This window comes from Nicotiana tabacum, chromosome 7 (assembly GCF_000715075.1).
Source record: "Nicotiana tabacum cultivar K326 chromosome 7, ASM71507v2, whole genome shotgun sequence".
NCBI classification, from domain to species: Eukaryota; Viridiplantae; Streptophyta; class Magnoliopsida; order Solanales; family Solanaceae; genus Nicotiana; species Nicotiana tabacum.
Genome location: NC_134086.1, coordinates 15,361,633 through 15,374,049, shown reverse-complemented (window position 1 = coordinate 15,374,049; position 12,417 = coordinate 15,361,633).

Below are 12,417 nucleotides of genomic sequence, written 5' to 3'. Positions count from 1 at the left end.
ATTATGCCACCCCTCCACCGCATTTCCTTTTGCTAGCGGTGGAGGGGTGACAACCCTACAAGGTAGAGAAATATGTTATTGATTTTAAAAAAAAATAATGTCTAGGAGAAAGCCTTGAATTTCAAGTGCAAGTCCCGTGATAGTTTAGAAAATGAACATTAGCTTTGGTAAAAAACTCGTATATATTTGACAATTTTGGTCATTCTAGCCAATATTGGAAATACGCGATTGGCTGATACATGCAATAAATTCAGTTATTAATTTATTTTACAATCTTGGCAGTATAATATGAAAACTAAATTAAATATCTATTTAAAAGGGTATTTTATAAATCATAATGGTTGAGGGTATAGTCATCTTCACCTTTAAATACGTGTTCTGCATCAAATTCTTGGCTTTAATTTAAACACAGTAGAACAAAATAGAAGAAGGGTAAACTACGTGGTTAGAATTACCCGCCAATATATGTATGGTGATGGAACGTAATTGGTGCGAATTGGTAGAATAGTTGAAGTGTGCATAAAGTATACACGCAAGTTGCACCATGCATCACTGTTACGCTCCAAAAAAGGTGAATAATTAAGGATCGAGTGGAAGAAAAATTGCTCGTGAAATAATTCTAATGCTCCTCATTTTCAATGCTACTTTGGTCCATATATTTCTAAACCAAAACCCTCTATTAGCTCGCTCCACTCTTCCACGGTATAGCTTAAAGAAAATGCAACAAAAAAATATCTATTTAAAAGGATATTTTATAAATAGTAACGGTAAAAAGTATAGTCTTTTTCACCTTTAAACACGTGTTCAGTGCTTAAATCCTTGTCTTTAATTAAAAATGTATTACAAAAAATAACAAAATATAAAAAAGGTAAACCATGTGGTTAGAATCACGTGATTTGCACGTTGAGATTCATGTTGATCGTGAAACACATTTGACTGATCTAACTGCAGGGGTTGTTCCACTTTGTTACCATCGAAATATAATCCCTTTTGCTGGCGGCGGAGGGGTGGCACAACCAGAGGCGGCTGCAGTCTCAGGCAGATAAGGCGAGGGCTTTAGGCCCCCAAATTTGAAGGCCCCACTTTTTAGTATTTTTAGGTTTATATATTTATTTTCTTTTTAAAAAATTTAAGTATTTAATGTGAAAAGCTATAATTTTGCTGTGGAAAAGGAAAACAACGTTTACTCTTACAATTACAAGACGCCGGGGATATGAATGGTTGCTTTTACTGTTTTTGCCTTTTTGAGAGTGACTTCTCTTTTTTTTTTTCTTTATATTTATTCACAACTACAAATTTTATACCCTACCTTGCCTTCTTCAGCCGCCTCTGCTTTCTTCTTTAGTTCTTTTCTATGTTAATTTCTAAAAAGCTTTATGATAATTCTTAGTTTCTTACTCCTTCCTGTCAAAAGAACTACAAGAATCTTGTGATCATTCTTTGTGGAATAAAATACAAAGTTGGTAAGTACAATTTTTTTTTCAATGATAACTTTTTTCTTTCTTTTCAAGCATTTTTTTTCTACATATTGTGATTGGGACTGATTTTGGTAGTCATTAGTCAATTAAGAGAGGATTGAAAAAAAAAAATTTATAATATGTATTGATTTTTTATTACTTAAAATTTTACAATATGATATGACTGCAATCTCATAAGACTCATATTTTCACAATAAAATTTTTATGCTGCTTATTATAGTTTAGAGTTAAAATTTTAATTCCGTTTAGAAATCTACTTTGATGGTAAGAGCTGGTCGAAGAGCATTGTATATATAAAATTTTATATTTTTCGATTGAAGAGGACTGAATATACTAAATTGTGTATTTTTTTATCCAGGTTTTCAAGCACAAAAGCATTAAAAAGTTATTTGGGGGTCAACTTATCAATTGAATCAGGTTCTATTATTCTAACCTTTTGCTATTTTTTTAAATCTAAATTCTGTCATTTTTTATATTTTTACTTCATAGATATACTGTAGTTTTTATTATTTACTAGAGTATAAATATGTCTACTAGAAAATATGATTCCGGTTATGCAAAACTTCAAAAAAGAAGAAGAATTGAAACTTTAATACAATCCCAAAAAGGAGCACTTGATAAATTTTTATCCAGTAATAAAAATTCTAAACTAGAAAATATGGGAGAATATTCTTTGAATGAACAAGTTACTAATCCAGCTGCGTTAGATGATAATAACATCCAAGAAAAAGAAGAAGCTAGTGAGAAATCTGACATAGATCCTCAAAATAATTAAGAACTTTTAAATGAATTGAATACTTGCACTCCTATAAACATGGACTAATGTAGATACAAAGTTAAAAAGATCTATTAGTAGAAAAAGGACCAATTGATTTTTTGTTTAGTGGTAAAAAATTAAAGTCATTAGATGATGAGAATTTGAATTTTTTTTGCCTTAATCTTGAAATGTCTTTAAGACATAATAGTCACTCTGATATTGACGGTCTAGACTTATTTTCTGAATTAAAAGTATTGAGGGAAATAGTACAAGTAGAAGATAATACTCTAGTCGACATACTCAATCAGATAAAAAGACTTGATTCTTTTCCAAATGCCTATATTGCTTATAGAATAATGTTAACAGTTCCTGTAACAGTTGCCTCTGCGGAAAGAAGTTTTTCAAAATTAAAATTGATAAAATCTTACCTAAGATCAACAATGTCTCAAGAGAGATTAAATGGATTAGCCATTTTATCAATTGAAAAAGAATTGTTAGAGGAAATAGATTATAAAAAGATTATTAATAACTTTGCAAGTCAAAAAGCTAGAAAAATAGCCGTTAAATAAAATATACATAATTTTTTTAGAGGAACTTAAGGCCCCTAATTACAGTTTGGCTTTAGGCCCCGAACTGTGTTGAGCCGCCTCTGGGCACAACCATTCTATCATGTGTTGAATTTGGTTGGGGGGTGGGGGTGGGGGTGTGGGGGGGGGGGGGGAGGGAGTAAATCTAAAGAGGAATGATGTTTAGAGTGAAGCTTTTAAATTTCACATTTTTAATGTATGACGTTAGTTTTTCTGTATACTTATAGATGTTTTTGGTCAACTCCTCGCAAATGCTTGAAATTTTTTGTCACTGTAGCTTATTATGATGTTTATGACACAAAATAGTGCTGACATGGAAACTCGTGATCGGTTGATATATGCAATAAATTCTGCAATTTATTTGTTTATTTCATGCTCAATGTTAATACTAATAAATTCTGTTATCTAATTACTTGATTGCCATGAACCATGATCTAGCTAAGAAGGGTTTAAACATGCCTACATCCTTGTATTTAATTAAATCACAAGCGAACAAAATACAAGAAGGGTGAACTTTACAAGTAGAGTTATCAAAAATATGAGTTGACTGGAGTCATTCGGCGGAATAATCAAATTGCAAGTAAATTGCGTGAATTTACCATTACAAAGTTTTGGTATATGTTTGACAATTTTGATTATTTTAGCCAATATTGGAAATTCGCGATTGGTTGATACACGCAATAAATTTTGCTATTAATTTATTTTACTATCTTTGAAAATGTAATTTGAAAACTAAATATCTATTTAAAAGAATATTTTTATAAATCATAACAATTGAGAGTATAGTCTTCTTTAACCTTAAACACATGTTATGTGTCAAATCCTATCTTTAATTAAAACACAATAGAACAAAATAAAAGAAGGATAAACCACGTGGCTAGAGTTACCCGATCAATACATGTATACTGATGGAACGTAATAGATACTAGTTGGTAGAATAGTTGAAATGTGCACGAAATATGCACGCAAGTTGCACCAGACATCATAGTTACATCTCCCAAAAAAGTGAAGAGAAAATGTAATTAAGGATCAAAGTGGCATGATTTTGATAATTAAGAAGCCTATTGCCTTTAATCACATGTTCAATGCTTAAATCCTTATCTTTAATTAAAATATACTACGAAAGAACAAAATATAAGAAGGTTATACCACGTGATTAGAATCACGTGACTTGCACCTTGAGATTCATGTTGATCCTGAAGCACATTGGATGAAGCTTTGAAATTTCACATTCGAGTTCTTTGATTTTTAATGTAGGACGTTAGTTTTGTTATGATGGTTAACTAAAGTATGAAACATTTTCACTTCTAAACATACAAATGATGCTTATTATTGTTTATAGCGATACTTTAAGGATGTGATTTATCTTTTCCATACATATGTTTTTGGTCAACAACTCGTAAATGTTTGACAATTTTTGTCACTCTAGCCACTTATGATGTTTAAAACACAAAATAGTGCTGACATGGAAACTCGTGATTGATTGGCTAATTCATCAATTAAATGGTTCGTTTCATGCTTAAAATTGATCGTCTAAGCCAAAAGGCCGAGAAAGATATCAATTCCGTTTAGACTAGCTCTCTCCACTCTTTCAAGGATGTTTCAAGAAATTTTTTAAATATGATATAACATTTAATGATTAAGGATAAGAAATCTATTTAAAAGGATAATTCACCTTTATAGATCGTATAACAGTTGAGAATATACAATTTTTCAGGTTTAAACATGCCTAAATCCTTGTATTTAATTAAATCACAAGAGAATAAAATACAAGAAGAGTGAACTTTATAAGTAGAGTTATTAAAAATACCAGTATCTATAAGCGTGTGTTGCACGTTAATAATGGCACATGATGATGTAAATATTTATTTATATGAAGGAATAGCAAATTTAATTAATGAGAGAAATTTTATATATAATACTACAAAAATAATCTAAATACCGAAAAATATTGTTATATTAGCATAATACGTGAATTCAAAATGAAAGGATATCATCAAAACTTACATAAATGATCAACTTTAGTCATATTAAGTAGATAATTATGTATTCTAGTTTAAAATTATCTAATGCAATGGTATCTTATCGAATACTTCTTTATAGATGATGTTTTTTTTTGTATATATTTCCTTCTAATGCTTTGGTTACTTTGCCATAACCAGAATTCTTGTTGTCGATATTGATATCTCTCTTGAAAGTGGAACATATAGTTATTCGTATAGGAAAATATATTGTGGTTAATATAGTTCAATATTTTGGATGTTTTCCTTGTGCTTTATTTTTTATAACTACAAAATATAAACATACCGAAAATTATTTTCACACAAATTTGACATACATATTTTTCTTCAAAATCAACCTATATGAAATGGAAGATCAATTTTAACTTAGTCTATTATATATATGGTGACACTAACATATGTAAAAAATAATGAACTTCACAACAAACATGTACGGTAGAAGGCCATTTGGTATTAAAGTATTTAAGTATTCTTCTTAATAGTTATTATTGGTATCATCTTCTGCTGAGTCAAAACTGAAAAATATTATGTTTTTATCATAAAACTTAGTAATCAATTTTTTATTTAGTTGATCAACATATTCATTTATGCTAGCTAAGATAGCTCTTTAATTTCTATCATGTAATTTGTACAAATTGCGTTTTAATTTAATGATAAAAATATATATTTTTTCCTTATTAAATGCACTACTATTACCATTGAGGTTGTTAACCAAGTGTTCTAGAAGAACCAAATCCTTTTTTATTGGATGCTCTTATTCATTTTCGATGCGAAGCAAGAAGTCACTGAATGTGGATCTCACTACTAGAAATTCGGTAATTAGCGACCCAAAAAAGCGACCAACGTTGGTCGGTTTAGGTAAATTATCGACCAAAACTCGTCCAAACACGCTTGGTCGCTATTTTGGTGGTCGTTTTAATATACCGACCAAGGTTGGTTGCAAAGGTAAAAGGACCAACTATGCAATTTAAAGCACATACCGACCAACTTTGGTCGGTAATAATATTTTAATAATTTAGTTTTACCGACCAAAGTTGGTCGACATATTTAAATTACGTTATATTAACTATTAAAATTTAAAAATTAGCGATCAAAGTTGGTCGGTAAAGTAAAATATATAATTTCTTAAAAAACATTAAAATTTAACCATACTGACCAAAGTTGGCCGGTAAAGTTGAAATCTGGGTAATCCTTATTAAAAAACGGACCAATTTTGGTCGGTAATTTATAATTTATATATTTTTTTTAAAACTTAAGCGACCAAGGTTGGTGCTAATCAACAGAATTTTTTTTTAATTAGGAACCGACTAACTTTGGTCGGTTCTCTGGGTTTTAATTTTGGCATAAAATGCTTGTTTTTGGCAGCTACACCACCTGCCAGCATACCAAAATCCCTAAACAACAACAACACCACCACCACAATTCAATAAATACATTAAAACTAACAAATTAAAGTTCAATAGAACTAAAAAATCCAGAACCAAGTTAAAACTTATTACAACTAGTTCAAAACCGATTCTATTTGTCTAGTTCAAAGTATATAAAAGTCAAGGAGGGTTTTGTACAACATCATCATCACCTCTGATGAAGTTTCATCTAAAAGACGATTTCGAGAAGGGTCTTGTGGAGGATGGGAAGAACGACCACGGGGAGGACAGGAGGAACGATCACGGGGAGGACCGGAGGAATGATCACGGGGAGGACGGAAGGACACTCACGTTCAAGTCGAGCCTCTGGCGATGATTCACGAGACCGGGGCAACAGAAAAACTCCAGTAGATAGGAGAGTTTTGATCTGAGCTTGCATGCCAAGGAACTGAGCATCTCTAACCCTTTCTCTTTCCTTGGCCGCTTCTAGCTCGGATGTGAGCTTTGTCACAGTCTCCCGTATAGTGGAGAGGCTCTCCCCATCAAGTTGCTCGCCTTGCGAGGAAGTCCCTATTCCTTGCATTCCACACTTATAGTGATGGAATTTCTTAGTAGGAAGCCTGTACCTTCCCTCATTTTAGACTGCCAGCAGACTCCATCCATATTCTTTCAGCATCCTCGTCCGAAGGTTGGGTTGGCACGCCCGATTCATCGGCTGGCTGAGTGCGGATGAATTCCTCCACGTTAATTTGGTAGTGACCCCATACAAAAATTTAAATTGAATTAGTATTTCAAAAGTTATATAAAAGTAAATTAAAATACTTAAAGAAAAGTGAAAGCTTACATATACAGTCGAAGCCCGGTCCTCAACCCACCTTCTTGATCTGTCTCTTTCTTCTTCTTTACAATATATGTCTCCTTGAATAGCTCATCATGGTTCATTGGATGCCCCAACTTCTTTTCCTGAAAATAAATTAATTTAGTTAATAAACAGAATAGATATAGTTTGAAAATTAAAATAATTTAAGCAATTACGTACCAATCTTCTTTTTATTATCCCTAGGCTGATCGCACCTCCAATGTGGAAGGAGCCTCCCTTCTTAGATGCGTGAGCTTTTTTTTCCCTTTTTCGCTCTTCTCTAAGAACTTTGCGGTAAGCCATTGCCTTTGCAAATCATCCCATAAATTTTGAAGTAGCCGGTTAGGCTTCTTGTTCTTCTTTCTAGTTAAGGAGAAAGTATGCGACAATAGCTTGCGAGCTTTGTGATGGAAATTTGCAGTCACTTCCGCGCTATAGCGGCGTTCCCATACACACTTGCTCTGTATTTCAAAAGTTAAATATTATATGAAAATATCATAAATATAAATTATTAAACACTTAAAAGAACATTTATACCTTAAATTGATTGAAAATTTGCTCCTTCAGCGAGAATGAAAAATCAGTCCAAGTCGCATAAGGGCCATCATAAAGCTTTCTGATGGCTTTGGTAATTATCCTCGTAGTCTTATTACTCGGGATGAACCTGCAATTTAACAATAAAAATACATTAATATCTTAGTAAAAACTTTACAATACAATAAACACAAAAATAACAAATAACTCTTACCCATCACCCTCAAGGACTATGATGATCCTGCCATATTGATCATAATGCACCTCCTCGTCTTCATCAGCATCATCGTCTGAAGCATGTATATTAGAGGCATGTGTGGACGGTGTAGGGGGTTAGAGCTACTACCTCGCAGGCGAAGGCCTAAAATAGATGGAGTCGATGATGAAGATGGTTGTGATCCCTGTGACTGCGACATAGCTGGATGGACCCCAAGTGGCTGTGATACTGATGGCTGTGACCTGAGTGGCTGTGATCCATGTGGCTATGACATGGATGGATGCGATCCATGCGATGTAGATGGTTGCGATCCACGTGGTTGTGAGGCAGTTGGACTGTATGTCGAACGTATAGTCCTATGGCCCTGTGATGAAAGACCTGGTGTCTGCACGAAGGTGTTGGGCTCGTGATGCTGTGGCAACTCAGTATAGCCGTCGGGTGGAGGATAAGACATAGGCATAGGCATAGGTATCTCTGAAGAGGGTGGAGCAGATGGAGTATTATTTTCTACCCTCCTCTTTCCCTTTCTATCCTTTTCTCGACCCCGAGAACTAGTAGGTTCATTATTACCTTGACCCTTGCCTGCCATCTGCATAATATAATACATATTTAGATTGAAACATATAAGAAACTAGCTATAAAACGAGAGTTATTTAAAAAACCAACTTTTTAAAGCTCATCGACGTATTGTTCCTCGTCCGAGAATTCTTTGTCCTTACTTGTTTGAGCTTCATCAGTTGATTTTTCATCCTCATTTTCTATAATTCTTACTTCATTTATATCAACTTCTTCCAATATGTGTTCAGGATGTTCCAAATCATTTTCTAGCTGATCGTCCACTATTTGGTGAACACTGGAGATATCGTTTTGATATGCAACATCTAACACATTCTCGACTTCCACCCTACCTACATGCTTAGTTTTTATTACAACCCACCAATCAGACTTATTCCGCCGTAATGTATAAGGAGCATAATACACTTTCCTAACAGTATGTGCAATTATGTGTCACGCCCCAAAAACCGAGGAGCGCGACCAGCGCTCAACCGAGTAAACCCGACTGAGCAAGCCTGCTAGGTTTCATTCTACCCCAAACTAATTCATAAATAATGAGGAGATGGACTCCATTAATCATACAATGTAAATATTTAATTAACAACTTCCATTTTATTTCCATTAGCAGTTTCAACCATAATGTCCAAAATATTACAATTTTTATAGTTATGATGATGAAAAAATATATTTGCCAAATACCAATATTTCTAATTCAATTCCCCATTATCAAACTCCACCCATAACCTGTCTACGAAGCCTCTAAATACAACTGAAGAGCAATATGGAAATGCCAGCAACAAGGCTCCGGCTATACCTCGAAATACAAAGTACAAGATAAACAATGGTACAGGACCCCGAAATAAAGTGGGGCTCACCAAGTCAGCTGAAAGGAAGATGTGTCACTAGCTGCGACCAACACTGCCTGCTATGGAACCACCTACTTCCATTTAAAGATATAGCGCCCCCGGGAAAAGGGACGTTAGTGCCGTCGAATAGCACTAGTATGTATAACTAAACACCGTCTTATTAGAAAGAACAACCATACAAGAACAAAGAAATCATAAGGATTTAACAAAAGCTTTAAACAATTACCACATCATTAAATAAAAGGAATCACATAGCTTTGACATAATTTCCATAGCTTTGAGTTGGGGCATTTCATACTGTTGCATCATCATTCACAATACCACCGCTTTCTTGTGCGGAGTCCGATCACGACCCGATCAGCTAGGTTGCCTCATTTGAGACATGTACCACTGTCACAATTCCATTCTCACTTTTCGGTTTCAATATCAGTATAATACCACCATGTGTGTAGCATGGCGTCCGATCACGGCCCGATCGGCTAGGCCATCTTACCAAGACATTGTCCCTTTTTCCATCAATCATCTCATTTTAATTTTTATTTCACATATATCAGTTCGTCGGCACTTGGGGCCACAATGTTCACATCATATTTGGCACTAAGCCACATTTCATAACTCACATTCCACATCACTTTCACTTTCAACATTAAACTTGCAAGTTAAGATAATGGGCACATACAAGAGCAATTCAAGTTATAAGCATAGAGAGAGATTCACATGATTTGGCATAATAATCACAATTTAAACTTGACTTGAAATCTAGGCAATTTAGCTATAGTCCATATTCTTCACATATCACCAATTTACCAAGAATAGCATAATAAACATATCGAGACACACTTTTCACATATATTTTTGCAACACTAATTCCTTTGAAATAACAAATAGTACATCAATCAAATTCCGGATTTACAATTTTACATGGACACCATGGGAGCTCAATTTCTAAGAAGGGGAGTTTTATCCATACATACCTTGTTCAAGCTTTGCTTAAGTTTCTACAATCCACCGACACCTCTAGCAATAACAATCTACAAGGAGATAGCAGGAATCAATTAATAATTAGGAAGATTACCCATGTTGTAACTCTCTTAAGAATTTCATCAAACACCTAACATGTGAAGTAGTCTACAAGGTCTGAAAATGGAAATTCCTTCTTGCCTCAACCAATTTTAACAGGAACTACCCAAATTAGTTCTTTTAATATCACATACTACAACTTAGTCCCACATGCATGACCTATTTCTAATCCCAACAACATATTTGAACCATTACCTCTTGCATGAAATCTTGGAAGAAGGACTTACCCGGATGGAGGATAATCAAGTGGTTATCTTCCTTGATTCTTGAAAACTTTTTGGGTGATTATGAAGCTAGTCTCCTTCTTTCTCTCTCTATATGCTCTCAACTCTCTCTAAAATCAGTAGAAAAATGAACCCAAATGAAGCCCCTAAGCCTATTTATCAAAATGGGGTCGGGTTATAAAAATAGGAAAAATTAGCCTCTGAAATCGGGTTTGCGGTCGCATAATGGACCGCAAAACAGGAATGTGGGTCGCAAAATGAATCGCGGAACTGGTCTAGTTTGCTACCAGATTTACGGTTGCAGATCAATTATGCGGACCGCATAATGGTTTTGCGATCGCAGAACTGACACAGGATTGTATTTTTCCAGCCTTTGGTAATTTGATCATAACTTTGTGTAGGAATGTCCAAATGACGAACGGTTTGAAGCGTTGGAAACTAGACTCGAAAACCTTTCATATGACAGGTTTTTCATCACATAATACTTTATATATTTAGATATACTCATTCAAAGTGTGGACTTGTGCAAACTCATTTGGAATTTTAGCCTATTATAAAATTTTCTAACTTGACTTAGACTTAGGCCTCCCATTAGACCCCACATTACTTATTATATGACTTATACACTTATTTACCAAATCCAATTGATGTCCATCATGTTAATAGCACATAAAATATTGTAATTAGCCTACCTGGCACCTCAAAATCCTAAATTACTTAGAAAAATTTTCCGGGCCTTACATTCTCCCCCCCTTAGGATCATTCGTCCTCGAATGAGGAGTAGAGTCCACCCTAAATGTTTAACACAATATATCTCTTTTCTAACCTACCTCAGGTCCCTAAATTTTAACTAACTCCCAAATTTTTTTAGAAATTTCGGCAGCATCTCCTTTGTAACTAAGCCTATCCACCTGCCAGAGAACCACTAAAACCATTCTAACAACATATCCACAACTTGACAAAGCGACACAACGTATATATCTATAACACTAATCTCAGCATTACAAACACTACATTATCATATGGATCCCTGGACATGAACTGCACATTTCTAAATCATAATACCTATAAGGTACCTTTCAAATCAAAACCAATTGTTACACAATCAGGCAAAAATATATTCTTTTCCATGACACTTTCGGCCTTCAAGGTGGTCTCCTCGACTTACAAACTTTGCCATAACACATTCACAGAAATAATCCCAGCCCCCAAACTTATCTAACTAGGATGACAGCTAGTTACCTCGCATAAGCTAACTATCCATTAACTTCAACTTCAACAATTTCCACTGGGATGACACACAAAAGATCTCCAACTACCTTCTTAGACATAGACATATGAAAACATGAAATACGTGAGAAACATCTACGGGGAAACATCATACTCCTAGTGGAGCCTAATGGGAAATGTGCTTATGTACCTTTCATTATCAATTCACATAACATCTTCAGGGGAAAATATTGAGAATAACCTGTGCACCCTCCTAAATTCTAAATCTCTACGCGAACACCCAAACTAAACCTGTGGTGACCTTCAACGATTACTTCAAGATGTGCTATCATAAATTGACCATAAAATTACCTATTGAATATATGTGATCACAGGGTGACTTTGACATGTTTGAACCTTCAATACTAAATAGATCTAATACAATGAGGATCTACGAAGTTCAAGATCGGGCTGAAATTATTCAGGAATCCATTAAGTCACTGAGCAGAGTACTTCCTGAGGTTATATGCTAAGGGACATGAAAATTACTACTAACAATGCTGACAGGGTTAATCATTGTGATGACATTAATTATTAGACAAATAAGGCATGTGTATGACGAACCGGCCGGTCATCTTAAGAATTTACACCCCGGTCATCTTA